Source organism: Episyrphus balteatus, chromosome 2 (assembly GCF_945859705.1).
Source record: "Episyrphus balteatus chromosome 2, idEpiBalt1.1, whole genome shotgun sequence".
NCBI classification, from domain to species: Eukaryota; Metazoa; Arthropoda; class Insecta; order Diptera; family Syrphidae; genus Episyrphus; species Episyrphus balteatus.
Genome location: NC_079135.1, coordinates 59,494,742 through 59,507,683, shown reverse-complemented (window position 1 = coordinate 59,507,683; position 12,942 = coordinate 59,494,742). Strand labels below are relative to the sequence as shown.

The following is a 12,942-nucleotide window of genomic DNA, read 5'->3' as shown; positions in this document are numbered from 1 at the left end:
CGTTTGTGTAATTTTGCAAAATTTAATTCCTAGCAAAAAATAATTTGTATAATTATCTTTTTGACGCCATTTGTTCATAATACTCCCAAAAATGTTACTTTTTTTCTAAGCTAAGAGGTAATAACACTTTGTAGGCACGAAATCGTTACACCGTTTTCATCAGCGTATAATACAAAACATTATTTTCTTTTGGAGTTTGTTTAGTTTTATTAAGTATATCTATAGGAAACAGAATAGGCTAATGTGAAATTTGTTCAATGATAAAATGGCAGCGTTGTTCAGGATGATCGTAAACTCCTGGTCTTCCATCGGGCGACCAACTAACTCCTACAGTTTTTAACCCATCGGGCTGAAATTTTGTGTGAAGATTAACACTACTATTCCCCACTGAATTACTCATGACTATAACGCAGTGAAATGCATGAAACACTAAAAACAAAAACGAAGAAGACACTTTGAAAACTTGGTATAACTGCAATTTAAATAAAAAAATGTCTTTGAAAAAAAAAATAGTATTTTATCCTTAGTATTTTAAGACTTAAAAGAACGTGAAAAGAAAGCCTCGATTGCCTTTTATGCAGGTGGCCATGGCACTGAGGAATAGGTGGATGACTTCAGAGCCAGACATCGTGGGTTCAAACCCAGCGGTCGGCTCAGAAGTTTTTTCTAAATCGCCAGCTTAACCCTTTGCTCCCGGACAAAAAATACAAATTTTTTGAAAAAAGTTTTGATATTTTCTAATTACACACTAAAATGAAAAAATAATGATTGTGCTAGTAATAACATTGTATAAGGAATGTTTTGAGCTGAGAGTACAAAAGGAGAAGTCCATTTTTTAGTAAAAAAAACACTAACAAAGTAATTAGTAGGTGGTTTCATGCTGAAACCACTAGGAAGCAAAGGGTTAACTGAAGCCACCTGTGCGATAACATGAGACAATTATCAACTATGTCTCCCCTCTGTGTCACGTAGTTATGTGTTATATGTGTTTCTGTTGTTCTTTCTCTTCTTTGTCTCTCTCTGTTGTATAAGTCTTGTGCTGTATCAGCAAAATGGACTAAGTTTCCGAAGCTGTATGTATATCTTGTCCGTAAATTAATCTTCGGATTAAGTTAATATGTAATGTAATGTAATGTAAGCCTCGATTGCCTTTTACACCTGTAATAGAATTTTTGGTAAAAAATGGGGCCCAATCCCAAAACAATTCATTGGATGTATACAGCCATTATAAGACCCATTCTAACGTATGCATGCCCGGTCTGGTGGCCCTAGATAAAACAGTCAACCTAAAAACTATAACCAAAATTCAGAGACTCGCGTATATAGGTACCTACCACTAGTGCCATGAGAACTTCACTCACCGAAGCCCTAGAAACATTCCTTTCACCAGCCCCGATCAACCTTCGATTGAAGGAGGGAAAAAATTGGTAAGGGGGCCACTTCATAAAACAATAATGAACTTTGTTGAAAGTAGCATTCAAACAGACTATACTCTTCCATAAAATGATTTTAACCCAGTAGCGCTGACAGACTTCCCAACAAGGTAATTCTGGGAGACAAACAGGATCATTATTGCAGATCATGTCTCGGTTTTCACTGACGGGTCTAAAACAGACCAGGGTCAGGCATTTTTCCAGATAATCCTCACATAAACAAATCATTGAAACTCCCGGACTTATGTAGCGTTTTTCAAGCAGAAGTTTTTGCAGTGTGCGAAGCAGCTAATATCCTCTCCACACTTAACTTAATTGACAATAATATTGATATCTTCATAGACAGCCAGGCTGCAATTAAAGCCATTTCCTATGTTGTCACGAAGTGCAAACTAGTTGACCAGCGTCGAAATATACTCAGGTCCCTAAGCACAACGAACACAGTTACCCTTCGATGGTTCCCAGGACATCGTGATATACAGAGGAATGAAAGGGCAGATGAACTGGCAAAACAGGATTAACACTTGATCCGTGCTAAACTGCTTCATGGGTGCTTATGTCAATGGAGCACGAAAAAAGTAGAGTAAAGCAAAGCTTCTTAAACTCTGCATCCTTAAACTTAAACTCCGATCCCTTCTAAGAACAAAACTGAAACCATACTTAAGCTAAGCAGGCCTCAATTATCCCTTTAGGTCGGTATCCTTACAGGTCACAACTAAATGGGAACCCACATGAGTAGAATGGGTATTGTCTCATCAGACTTATGTAGAAGGTGTCAAGACGAAGAGGCAGTAGAGGGCTCATACCATTTCCTTTGCGAATGTCCCAGTTTAGCAAAAAGCTGAAAAATAACTCTTGAAGATTACTTCTTCAATGAGTTAGATGACGTCTCGTCCTTGCCACTTAGAAACATAATGAAATTCATCCAAAGTTCAGGATGGTTCAGGGGGCACCAAACACAAACACAAATTCCAACACCTAATTGCCACTAAATCCATCCCTTAACCATCCAAATTCCTTCCCACCCTAACCCTGGGTATTACAATGGATCCTTCGAGATCCGAGTGGGATGATTCGACTTGTCGGATTATCACCCCGTTCAACCTAAGACTTAAGGGTCATTCCACTATAGACGATCTTCCCCATAATTTCTAAATTACAATATTTGTTACTTTTTTGTAACTCTAACAAGTAAAATAACTGTTTTTATAAAAACAAACTAAAATAAGATCAAATCAAACAGAAGTTGGAAAGCGCTGATTACACAGAAAAATGTGCTCTTAACTTAAAAGTGACAATTTTCGACTTATACCACTTTGCCTTGAAAGCCATGTTTGAAAATTAACAGAATTTTTTTTTGTAGTAAGATCTAAAAAGGTAGGACCGATTTTGTTGCACCCGCGATCGCACTTTGAACCCTTCCTAGTGACGAATAGAAGTAGTAGTGTGGTTTTATTTAAAAACAAAATATTGAGATACATAATGCATACTTAAACACAAAATATAGCATTGGCTTTTGTCGTCAGCCAGAAAAAAAGAGTATTATTTATATATATATATATATAGTATTTTTATGTTCATTTTTTATTTTCGTTTGCAAGAAAAATTTGAAGTAATTAAAGTTACATAATTATGAACTTTAATTACACTGGTCAACAAAATGTAACTTTTTTTTTGCCACAAGAACCAAAATATACCTTTCTAGTAGTTTTTGGGGTGCTGAATCCGAATCTGAAGGCAAAAAAATTTGATTGGCCTCCGTTTTTGAAATATTACCGTTATAAAATGCTAAAAAACGTCATTTTGGCTGTTTTCGAGGTTCTGTTTTAATGTAGGGTAATTCATTACAAACAAATTTGTAAAGGTGATTATAAGAACAGATATTCTTCTGTTTAAATCTTTCCGATATCTCTTTTAATACCCGAGATATTTAAAATTTAAGTAGCGGTCTTTGAATCAGAAATAACACCGGCCAACCAAATTTTTTTGCTACAAGAACCAAAATATACTTTTCTAGTAGTTTTCGGGGTGCTTAACTCGAATTCGCAATCAAAAAAATTCTATTAGCCTTCGTTTTTGAAATATTACCGTTATAAAATGCAAAAAAAGTTTTTTTTTATAACGGTTATATTTCAAGAACGAAAGCTAATAGAATTTTTCTGATTGCGGATTTGAGTTAAGCACCCCGAAAACTACTAGAAAAGTATATTTTGGTTCTTGTGGCAAATATTCTGTGACCAGTGACTTAAACTTTAAATTAAATTTAGTTTCTCTTTGGTTTATTAACTGAAACTTAAGATATCTCGAGCAATAAAAGAGATATCGGAAAGATTTAAACAGTTTTTGAAAGAAGAATATTTGTTCTTATAATCACCTTTACAAATTTGTTTGTAATGAATTACCCTACATTAAAACAGAACCTCGAAAACAGCCAAAATGACGTTTTTTAGCGTTTTATAACAGTAATATTTCAAAAATGGAGGCCAATAACAATTTTCTAAACTCCAGATTCGAGTTTAGCATATCAAAAACTACTAGAAAAATATATTTTGGTTCTTGTGGCAAAAACCTTGTTGACCAGTGTTACTATAAACTAATATGGATTCACGCCTATATTTTAAAAAGCTTCATTCATAATTTGCATTCTATAATTATACATATGCTTCCTTGACGTATGAATATAAAGTCGTCCAATTTTGGCCGTAAAGTATGTCCTTGGTTTCTTCTAAAGTCAAAAAGCATTTACCTTAGTGAATCTATTGATATTGGTGACCTTTTTTAAGCCATTTGGTAATGTTTAGATATTTTTTGGGTAATTGTCTATTTCTGACAGGAAATATAAGAATGTGTGTAAAAAGAAGGAAATTTTTTGGCCAAACATCGAAAACTAGATATAAATTTTACTCTCGCAACGCTCTCGTCTCGTATCGTCTCGCAATATTGTGAATCAGGCATAATAATGCTGATTCACAATACAATAAAAACTTACAATAATTACACTGTGCAAGCCGAAATCTTTGACAAGTGCGCTGTTAACTGTTTCCCCCTATTTCGGACCTGAGAAATCGATTGGCATCATTAGTTTTTCGATTTATCGTTTCGACTTAAAACTAAATTTTGTTCGGAAGTTTTTTCAAAAATTTTGCCCGGTTTAAAGTCATTTTTCGTGTTTATATTGCTATTTTTTCTGCTCAAACCTTATTTCCTACCAGCATAAACTACTGGCTTTGTGAAAATGTTTATCTTAGTAACGAATGTGTTGCCGTTGTGTTTTAATACATTTTTTTTTACATTTGAAGCCGATTTGTGAGAAAATTGCTTCTGACGCCTAAACAATTTAATATTATCCTTCACTCCTATATAATTTTTTTTTGTAAATAATCTAAATAATCTTTATACATCATTTTATTTATGAAATTCAAAAAAAGTTTTGAAAATAAATTTATTATTAGTTTAAAAAACTAAACGGCAACATCGGCAATTTTTAAAACATAGATTTTAAAGTTTTTTTTATTACCGACGTTTAAGAACAGAAATTGTCAAAATTGGATCTGTAATTTGCTTTAGTTACTCCACTAAAACATAATAAAACGATAACAATGCAAAAAAAATCCAAATTTTTTGAATTTTTTCAACAAAAACATGCTAAATTGTTAAATAAATCGCATAAAATTGTTTATTTGTTTTATGCTGGTAGTAAATAATGTTTGAGTCGAATTAATAGCAATATAAACAGGAAAAATGACTTTAAACCGGGCAAAATGCTTAAAATTATTGAAAAAACTTCGTACCGATCGATTTCTTAGGTCCGAAATAGGGTGGAACAGTCAACAGCGTACTTGTCTCAAAATGTTTTTTGCAAAAACTTGCACAGTGTTATTATTGTTACATTTAAATTAAATAATTAACTTCATTAAACTACACAATATAAAGTTTAACTGACAAGTAACATGTCCTACAAATATACAGATCTTATTGCAGAGCTTTTTTTTTCCTCTTCTCCACCAAATGCTTGTACTGAGGGCTGACCTCTTCCTTCTTTCATATCGGTTCCCCTGTTCATCTTGTAATCAGCATTGATGATATACAGTCCGTAACAAATGGATAGCCTCACCCATATATTACTTTTAAAAATCATCTATTTCTTGTACTTTTTAGATGCGAACATATTGTAATTTTAACTGAGCATCAAGTTGACACTACTGTGTCAGGGATGCAGACATGATTTAATTGATTTCTTGAAGTTAACGGTGTTTTTTTTAGAACTGTTTTTGTCAGTTGTACCTATAGTAATGGCCCCACCTTATAAAACCAAATTTAAATGGATTTAATATTAATGTCAGGATAATATCAAAGTCCTACAAATCACTTTTTAGAAGGACACTGCCCCGTTTCTCACAAATTATGGATACAAATGTGGAAAGAAAGCCATAGTTAACAAAAACTAAGTTGGCAATTTTGTTCCTACAGCTTCAAATGTAACGGTAAATGTGTGAAATCAACTAAAATGCACCGTTTATGAATAAAGAAAGCTGTATCTAAGGAAAGAGACGTCAAATATTGGCAGCCAAGCCCCCTGGGATAACGTTTCATCAGATCTGTTGTCTCAAACTATCGAGGCTTATCTTTATCGGATGCAATTTACAAAGTTTTTACTAGTGTGCTCCTTAACCGTATTAATAATTGGGTGACCGAAAATAACATTATAAATGAGTTCCAAGCTGGATTTCGAAAAAAACTATTCTACAGTGGATAACATATTCAGCCTAAACAGTATAGTTCACCTAAGATTCAAAAATATGAGAAATAATCCAGTCAAATAAGGGTTTAACCTCGGAATGAATGTTAGTAGAATTTTTTTTTGCTCAATATCTTCCTTTTGCCATTCTATAACATATCTCAAAAGTCTAGAAAAATCTCATGTCCGCTTGTCGCGATTTCAAGGTCAAATCGCGAAATGGAGATTTTCAAAATTAGCAAAAATAGGCTATGGTATTATATACACATATGATACATGATTTCAAGGTATTTTCTAATGTTGATTCCAAAAAATCTAAAATCAAGACAATCTGACGTCTCTGGAAAAAGTTATACCTGTTTTTCATCTGTCAACTCATATTATTATAACAGTTGCAAACTTACTGCCGAAAAACCCTTAAAAGTTATGGTAGATGAACCAAATTTTGCATGAAGATTTTAGAATCCATCATTATTAAAAATCAAAACAATCCATTACAAAAAATATATATAACTACGAAATAATGGCATTTTTTTGATGGAGGGGCAAATTTTAGGATATGCACTAAAGAAGATTCTTGTTCATCTTAGGAATAAGTGCTAATAGGCCAATTTTTTCATTTTAATCTTTGTTTGGATGTTCTTTAACTACCCTCAAAAATCTAAAAAAATCTCATGTCCGCAAGTCCTAATTTTCTTGGTTTGAAAATAAGGTGCAGATTTTAAAAAATTAATAAGAAAAGTTTAAATTTTTATATGTATACCAACATAAGCGACATGATTTAAAGGTATTTTTTAACACTTATTCCAACAAAACTCACAAACAAGTCAACCTGACCATCCCTGAAAAGTAATGCACTTTATTCATGTTGATCTGACACAAATATCTGAAGTGTAGTTTTTCAATTTTTTTAAAATCTGCACCTTATTTTCAAACCAAGAAAATTAGGACTTGCGGACATGAGATTGTTTTAGATTTTTGAGGGTAGCTAAAGAACATCCAAACAAAGATTGAAATGAAAAAAATAGCCTATTAGCACTTATTCCTAAGATGAACAAGAATCTTCTTTAGTGCATATCCTAAAATTTGCCCCTCCATCAAAAAAATGCCATTATTTCGTAGGTATATATATTTTTTGTAATGGATTGTTTTGATTTTTAATAATGATGGATTCTAAAATCTTCATGCAAAATTTGGTTCATCTACCATAACTTTAAAGGGTTTTTCGGCAGTAAGTTTGCAACTGTTATAATAATATGAGTTGACAGATGAAAAACAGGTATAACTTTTTCCAGAGACGTCAGATTGTCTTGATTTTAGATTTTTTGGAATCAACGTTAAAAAATACCTTGAAATCATGTATCATATGTGTATATAATACCATAGCCTATTTTTGCTAATTTTGAAAATCTCCATTTCGCGATTTGACCTTGAAATCGCGACAAGCGGACATGCGATTTTTCTAGACTTTTGAGATATGTTATAGAATGGCAAAAGGAAGATATTGAGCAAAAAAAAATTCTACTAACATTCATTCCGAGATTTACCCCTTTTTTCTCCTTATTTTACTGTATTAAAAGGTTTACACGTTTTTCGTAGATTTTAAGTCGGCTTTTGACACGATCTCACGTAATGCCCTATTTCATAAACTTTCGTGCATTGGTATGTCAACAAAAATGTTACAAATTTTGCAACTCCTCTACAAAAACACCAAAACAACTATATGGGATGGTGAGTTCACCTCTAATTTCATATTTGTGAACCAAGGATTAAAACAAGGATGTGTGTTAAGTCCAGAAATGTTTTGTATCTATTTAAATGATCTGTATGATGAATTACTAATATCTGGTATATTGATCAAAGTTCTCCTTTATGCTGATGACCTGGTTCTTTTGGCAGACAACCCTAAGATGCTTCAAGAAATGATTGATAAACTTGCAATTTACTGTGATAAGTGGAATTTAATCGTCAATCTTAACAAATCAAAATGTATGGTTTTCCGACAAGGGGTGCGGCGTCCATCTGCTGAAAAATGGTACATCAAGGGGACAGAAATAGAAGAAGTAAACAAATACAAATACCTTGGGGTCCTACTTACATACAACCTAAAACACAAAAAGCATTTGGAAACTAAACTTGAGAGTTCAAAAAGTGCAATAAATATGACCTGGCTATCGGTCATTAGAAATCCACACATTATTATAAGTAACAAATTGAAAATTTTCGAAGCAGCATCCAGATCGATAATGTGTTACGCTGCTCAAGTATGGGGTCAAAATGAATATGATGCTGTTGGAAAATTGCTCCGATTCTTCCTTCAGAAAATGTTAAGTTTACCTAGCAACACTCCAAACTATATGTTGCATCTTGAGACAAAAATGCACATTTTCACTTTTAAAACCCATTTTGACTACATCCGTAAGGTATTAGGTTAGGTTAGGTTATATGGGCTGACAGTTGATTTTGTTACCGACACACTTAGATCAATGTAGATCCCTTGTGATACCCTGAAGTATTGTAACTTCATGAAAAAGTTTTTTTTTTTTTCAATTTTCAATTCATTTTTATTTTTCATCAACTTAAAACTATCTTAAAGCTAGACAAAAATTCATAAAAACTAGCCTACTTATCAATTACTTACAACTAACTTACTGGCCCTATACGGGCACTCTAAGTTATAATTCAATTTTCTTAATACTAATGCCTTTCGGCCTTATACCTAACTATTTTTATACTAATATTTCAATGGTTTTTATTTTTCACCAAGAAATAATTTTAAAAAAACTTGGAATCTTACCATTTTTTTTTCTTATTTTAAAAACTTACAAACTAATTAAAACTACTTACAAACTAATTAAAACTACTTAAAACTACTTAAAAACTAGAACAGCCACAGCAAGCAATTTGTTTTTGTATTTATTTTTTTTTTTGTATTTTTTTGTATTTTTTTGTATTTTTTGTGTTTTTTTTTTTTTTTTTTTTTTTTTTTTGTATTTTTTTTTGTGCCACCCCGACTGTCCCTACTTAAAACTAAACACCTAAAACTATGTAAGCCGGCCAAGGCATAAAAACAAAGACCACTTTATTTTTTCTCGTCGAAGTTCGGCCATAGTTTCCTGGTGTGACCGCAGGTTTCTAGGAGGTTCCATCTTTCATTGGTTTTTTGTGAAATATTGTTGACGATATTTCGCTTTATTTTACATTGTCGGATTCTGATGTTATGGTCTATGAGAGAGGGATCAAGAACTGAGCCCTCCCTTGCAAGCTCATCCGCTTTTTCGTTGCCGAATACATCACTGTGGCCGGGAACCCAGCAAAGTCTTACGTTATGCTGCATACCAAGAACCCTAAGCTCTTCGCGACAGCAAGAAACAAGCTTTGACTTGATTAAGGTGACAGAAATCGCTTTTATTGCCGCTTGGCTATCAATGAAAAAGGTGATGTCAGAATGGGTCTGACAATGGCGGTATACATCCACATGATTATTTTAGGATTTGGTCCCCAGTTTCTGCCAAGAATTCTATTACATGAGTAAAGTGCAAACGTGGCTTTCTTATATCTTTCTTGAATGTTTGGACCCCAGTTAAGTTTCTTATCCAAGATCACTCCGAGATATTTCGCTTTATCCGAAATCTTAAGTGGGGTGCCATCAATTTTTGGGACTGCAAAAGGAGGAATTTTCCTTCTGTTTGTGAAAAGTACCAGTTCTGTTTTAAGGGGGTTTACTTTAAGACCGCATCTCATGGCCCAGTTACTGACCTTGGATGATGCGCTTTCTAATTGTTCGCTTACAGTGGTTAGGTATTTACCTGTCGCTAGAAGAGCTAGATCGTCTGCGTAGGCTATAACCTTTACACCGCTGTTATTCAGTTTGATGAGAATCTCATTCATCACCAAAATCCAAAGAAGGGGTGATAGAATACCGCCTTGTGGGGTTCCTCTAGATGCGTACATTTTTATATGTGACCCACCTAATTCACTATTTATTTGTCTGTATTTCAACATGCACAAGTTAAGTATTGGTCATAAACCATACTTAATTATAAAAAGGTCAGAGCAACGGAAAAGCTCTGCTGAGTTCACATATTTGATTGACTTACTATTTGTTGCTTTCGTCACTTTTATATTGACCTATAAAAGTTACGAAAGTATAAGAAGTAAACAAAGAGTGAAGTAAGTAGAATATGTGGTGGATTCAGCATTGTTGTGCAATACACACTTATTGACATTTCAATAGTGTAGTTATTGCAATTTTCCGGTTGGCTCTGAAATTCATTTTTAAAAAAAGAAACGTTAGTTAGTTAAAACCAACCAACCAACCAAGAAACAAATAATAGTTTAATAAAGTAAAAAAAATTAAATAAAAATTGTTTCTAAGTGTTATTATTTATTTGGCGCAGTCGATTTAAACGAACCTTTTTGTTTTGTTTCTGTGAAAGTAAAAAATAAAAAAAAAAAATAATAACAAATGGCTCATAATGTAAATGAAGTGCCGGAAGTCTCCAACAGAGACCTGTTGAATAGCATAATGGCTATAGTGTCGAGGATTCCGCCGGCAAGCATCGGTGGGAATGTATTGAGGGAAATCCAATATATACCCGAGTTTGAAGGCGATTCTAAGAAGCTGACTAACTTCGTAATGATGGTAGAAAACCATCTGGATAGTGCAGCAATGAACCAAGAAGCAACATGGAACATTATCCAACAAACAAAAGTTAAAGGAAGGGCAATGGATCTACTATTGGTCAACAACGCTACCACATGGACAGAGGCAAAGGAACTATTCAAACAACATTACCGGCCAATTATCAGCAGCACCGACTTAACAAAGGAAATCCATTCTATGAGAGTAAGTTCTATTTATGAACTAGTAAATAAGCTAGAGTACCTTTTAAGTAAAATTAATACTTATGTGATTTTCGCTACAAATAGAGAAAAAGAAAAAACACTTCTTTATAATATCATCATTAATAAAGTAAGAGAAATAACATTAGGTAATTTAGCTAGAGAAATAAGAGACATATATGATGTGTCGGAAATTAAAAGAATTCTCTTTTCATATATAGGGTATAACAACAACAACATAAAAACAATCGAAACAAGTAGGTTCAACCACTATAGTCACAATCACTCTCATGCCAACAATTCCAATCAAGCTAGGAACAATAGAACGAACGACAGACAGATAGTTAGAAATACGGACCGACCGAATGACGTCAGACAAAATAATTATCCAAGGCCACTACCAATGAATAACAATAATATTACAACCGATCAAGAACCCATTAGCCAAGAACTTAATACAACGAACGGAAGTACTTACTAGATTACTTATGTTTGAAAAACTTATTGACAATTTACTAGATACTATAGCTGCTGCAAAGATGGGGATAACGCATCCCAGCTTACTTACGAAAGACGAACTGGTTATGACAGACATGAACTTAGGTAAATTAAAAAATATTAAGTCAGGAGTTATGAAATATACAGATGAAGCCATTATTATAGCCCTTAAAATACCAGAAGAAGTAATAACACTTCCGATTAAAATTATTTTGCCAATAACTCATGAAAAAAAAGAGGAAGTTGATTTAGAACCGTTTTTTGTAATATCATACAATGGGAAAGAATATATATATGATAGTGAAAAAAATAATATTAATGACTTAAAAGAAAGAAATGATTGCATTATTAAAAAGAATTGTTTAATGAAAATAGACACCAATTTTGAAATCATTAATATTAATCAGAGAACGTTCATTGTAAAAAATTCTGACAAAACAAATGTACAAAATAATTGTGATGCCAGAGAATTAACTCTCACAGGAAATTATATTGTGAATATCCAAAATTGTAATATAAAAATAAATGAGTCAACTTTGAAAAATAAAGAAACAAATTATACTTTTCAATTATATTATGAAGAAATAATAAAACAAAATGTAACAATGAATACTGTTTTCAGTAAAATAGAAAAATGGCAAGAAATAGAAAATAGACACAATATTGAAGTATTAAAATACAATAAAATAAAAACCTATGTTATGTCTGGCACATCCATATTTATAATAATAATTGTAATAACTTGTATAGTATTCGTAATTTGTAGGACTGTCAGAAAAACAGACAAAATCAAAATTAAAATTGATAACTATCCAATTGTAAAAAAAGAAAAAAACAACATTGATGAAAATATTAATGTTAAGGATAAAATTGTAGCTAAGGAAGGAGGAGTTAAGTATTGGTCATAAACCATACTTAATTATAAGAAGGTCAGAGCAACGGAAAAGCTCTGCTGAGTTCACATATTTGATTGACTTACTATTTGTTGCTTTCGTCACTTTTATATTGACCTATAAAAGTTACGAAAGTATAAGAAGTAAACAAAGAGTGAAGTAAGTAGAATATGTGGTGGATTCAGCATTGTTGTGCAATACACACTTATTGACATTTCAATAGTGTAGTTATTGCAATTTTCCGGTTGGCTCTGAAATTCATTTTTAAAAAAAGAAACGTTAGTTAGTTAAAACCAACCAACCAACCAAGAAACAAATAATAGTTTAATAAAGTAAAAAAAATTAAATAAAAATTGTTTCTAAGTGTTATTATTTATTTCACACGATCCATTTTATGACCGTGTCTTCTATTATAAGATCAGTGAGTGCTTTTTCAATTGCACTATTATGAACATTATTGAATGCTCCTTCTATGTCTAGAAATGCTGCGAGGGTATATTTTTTAACCACAAGTGACTTTTCTATTGTTCTGAGT

At 32.5% G+C, this 12,942-nt stretch overlaps 1 protein-coding gene across 16 annotated transcripts in view; it reads left to right on the top strand.

The window, feature by feature from the left end:
- The window catches only part of LOC129908810 (uncharacterized protein CG43867), a 276,259-nt gene that overhangs the window by 68,215 nt on the left and 195,102 nt on the right, over positions 1-12,942 (top strand). The window lies entirely within an intron of this gene.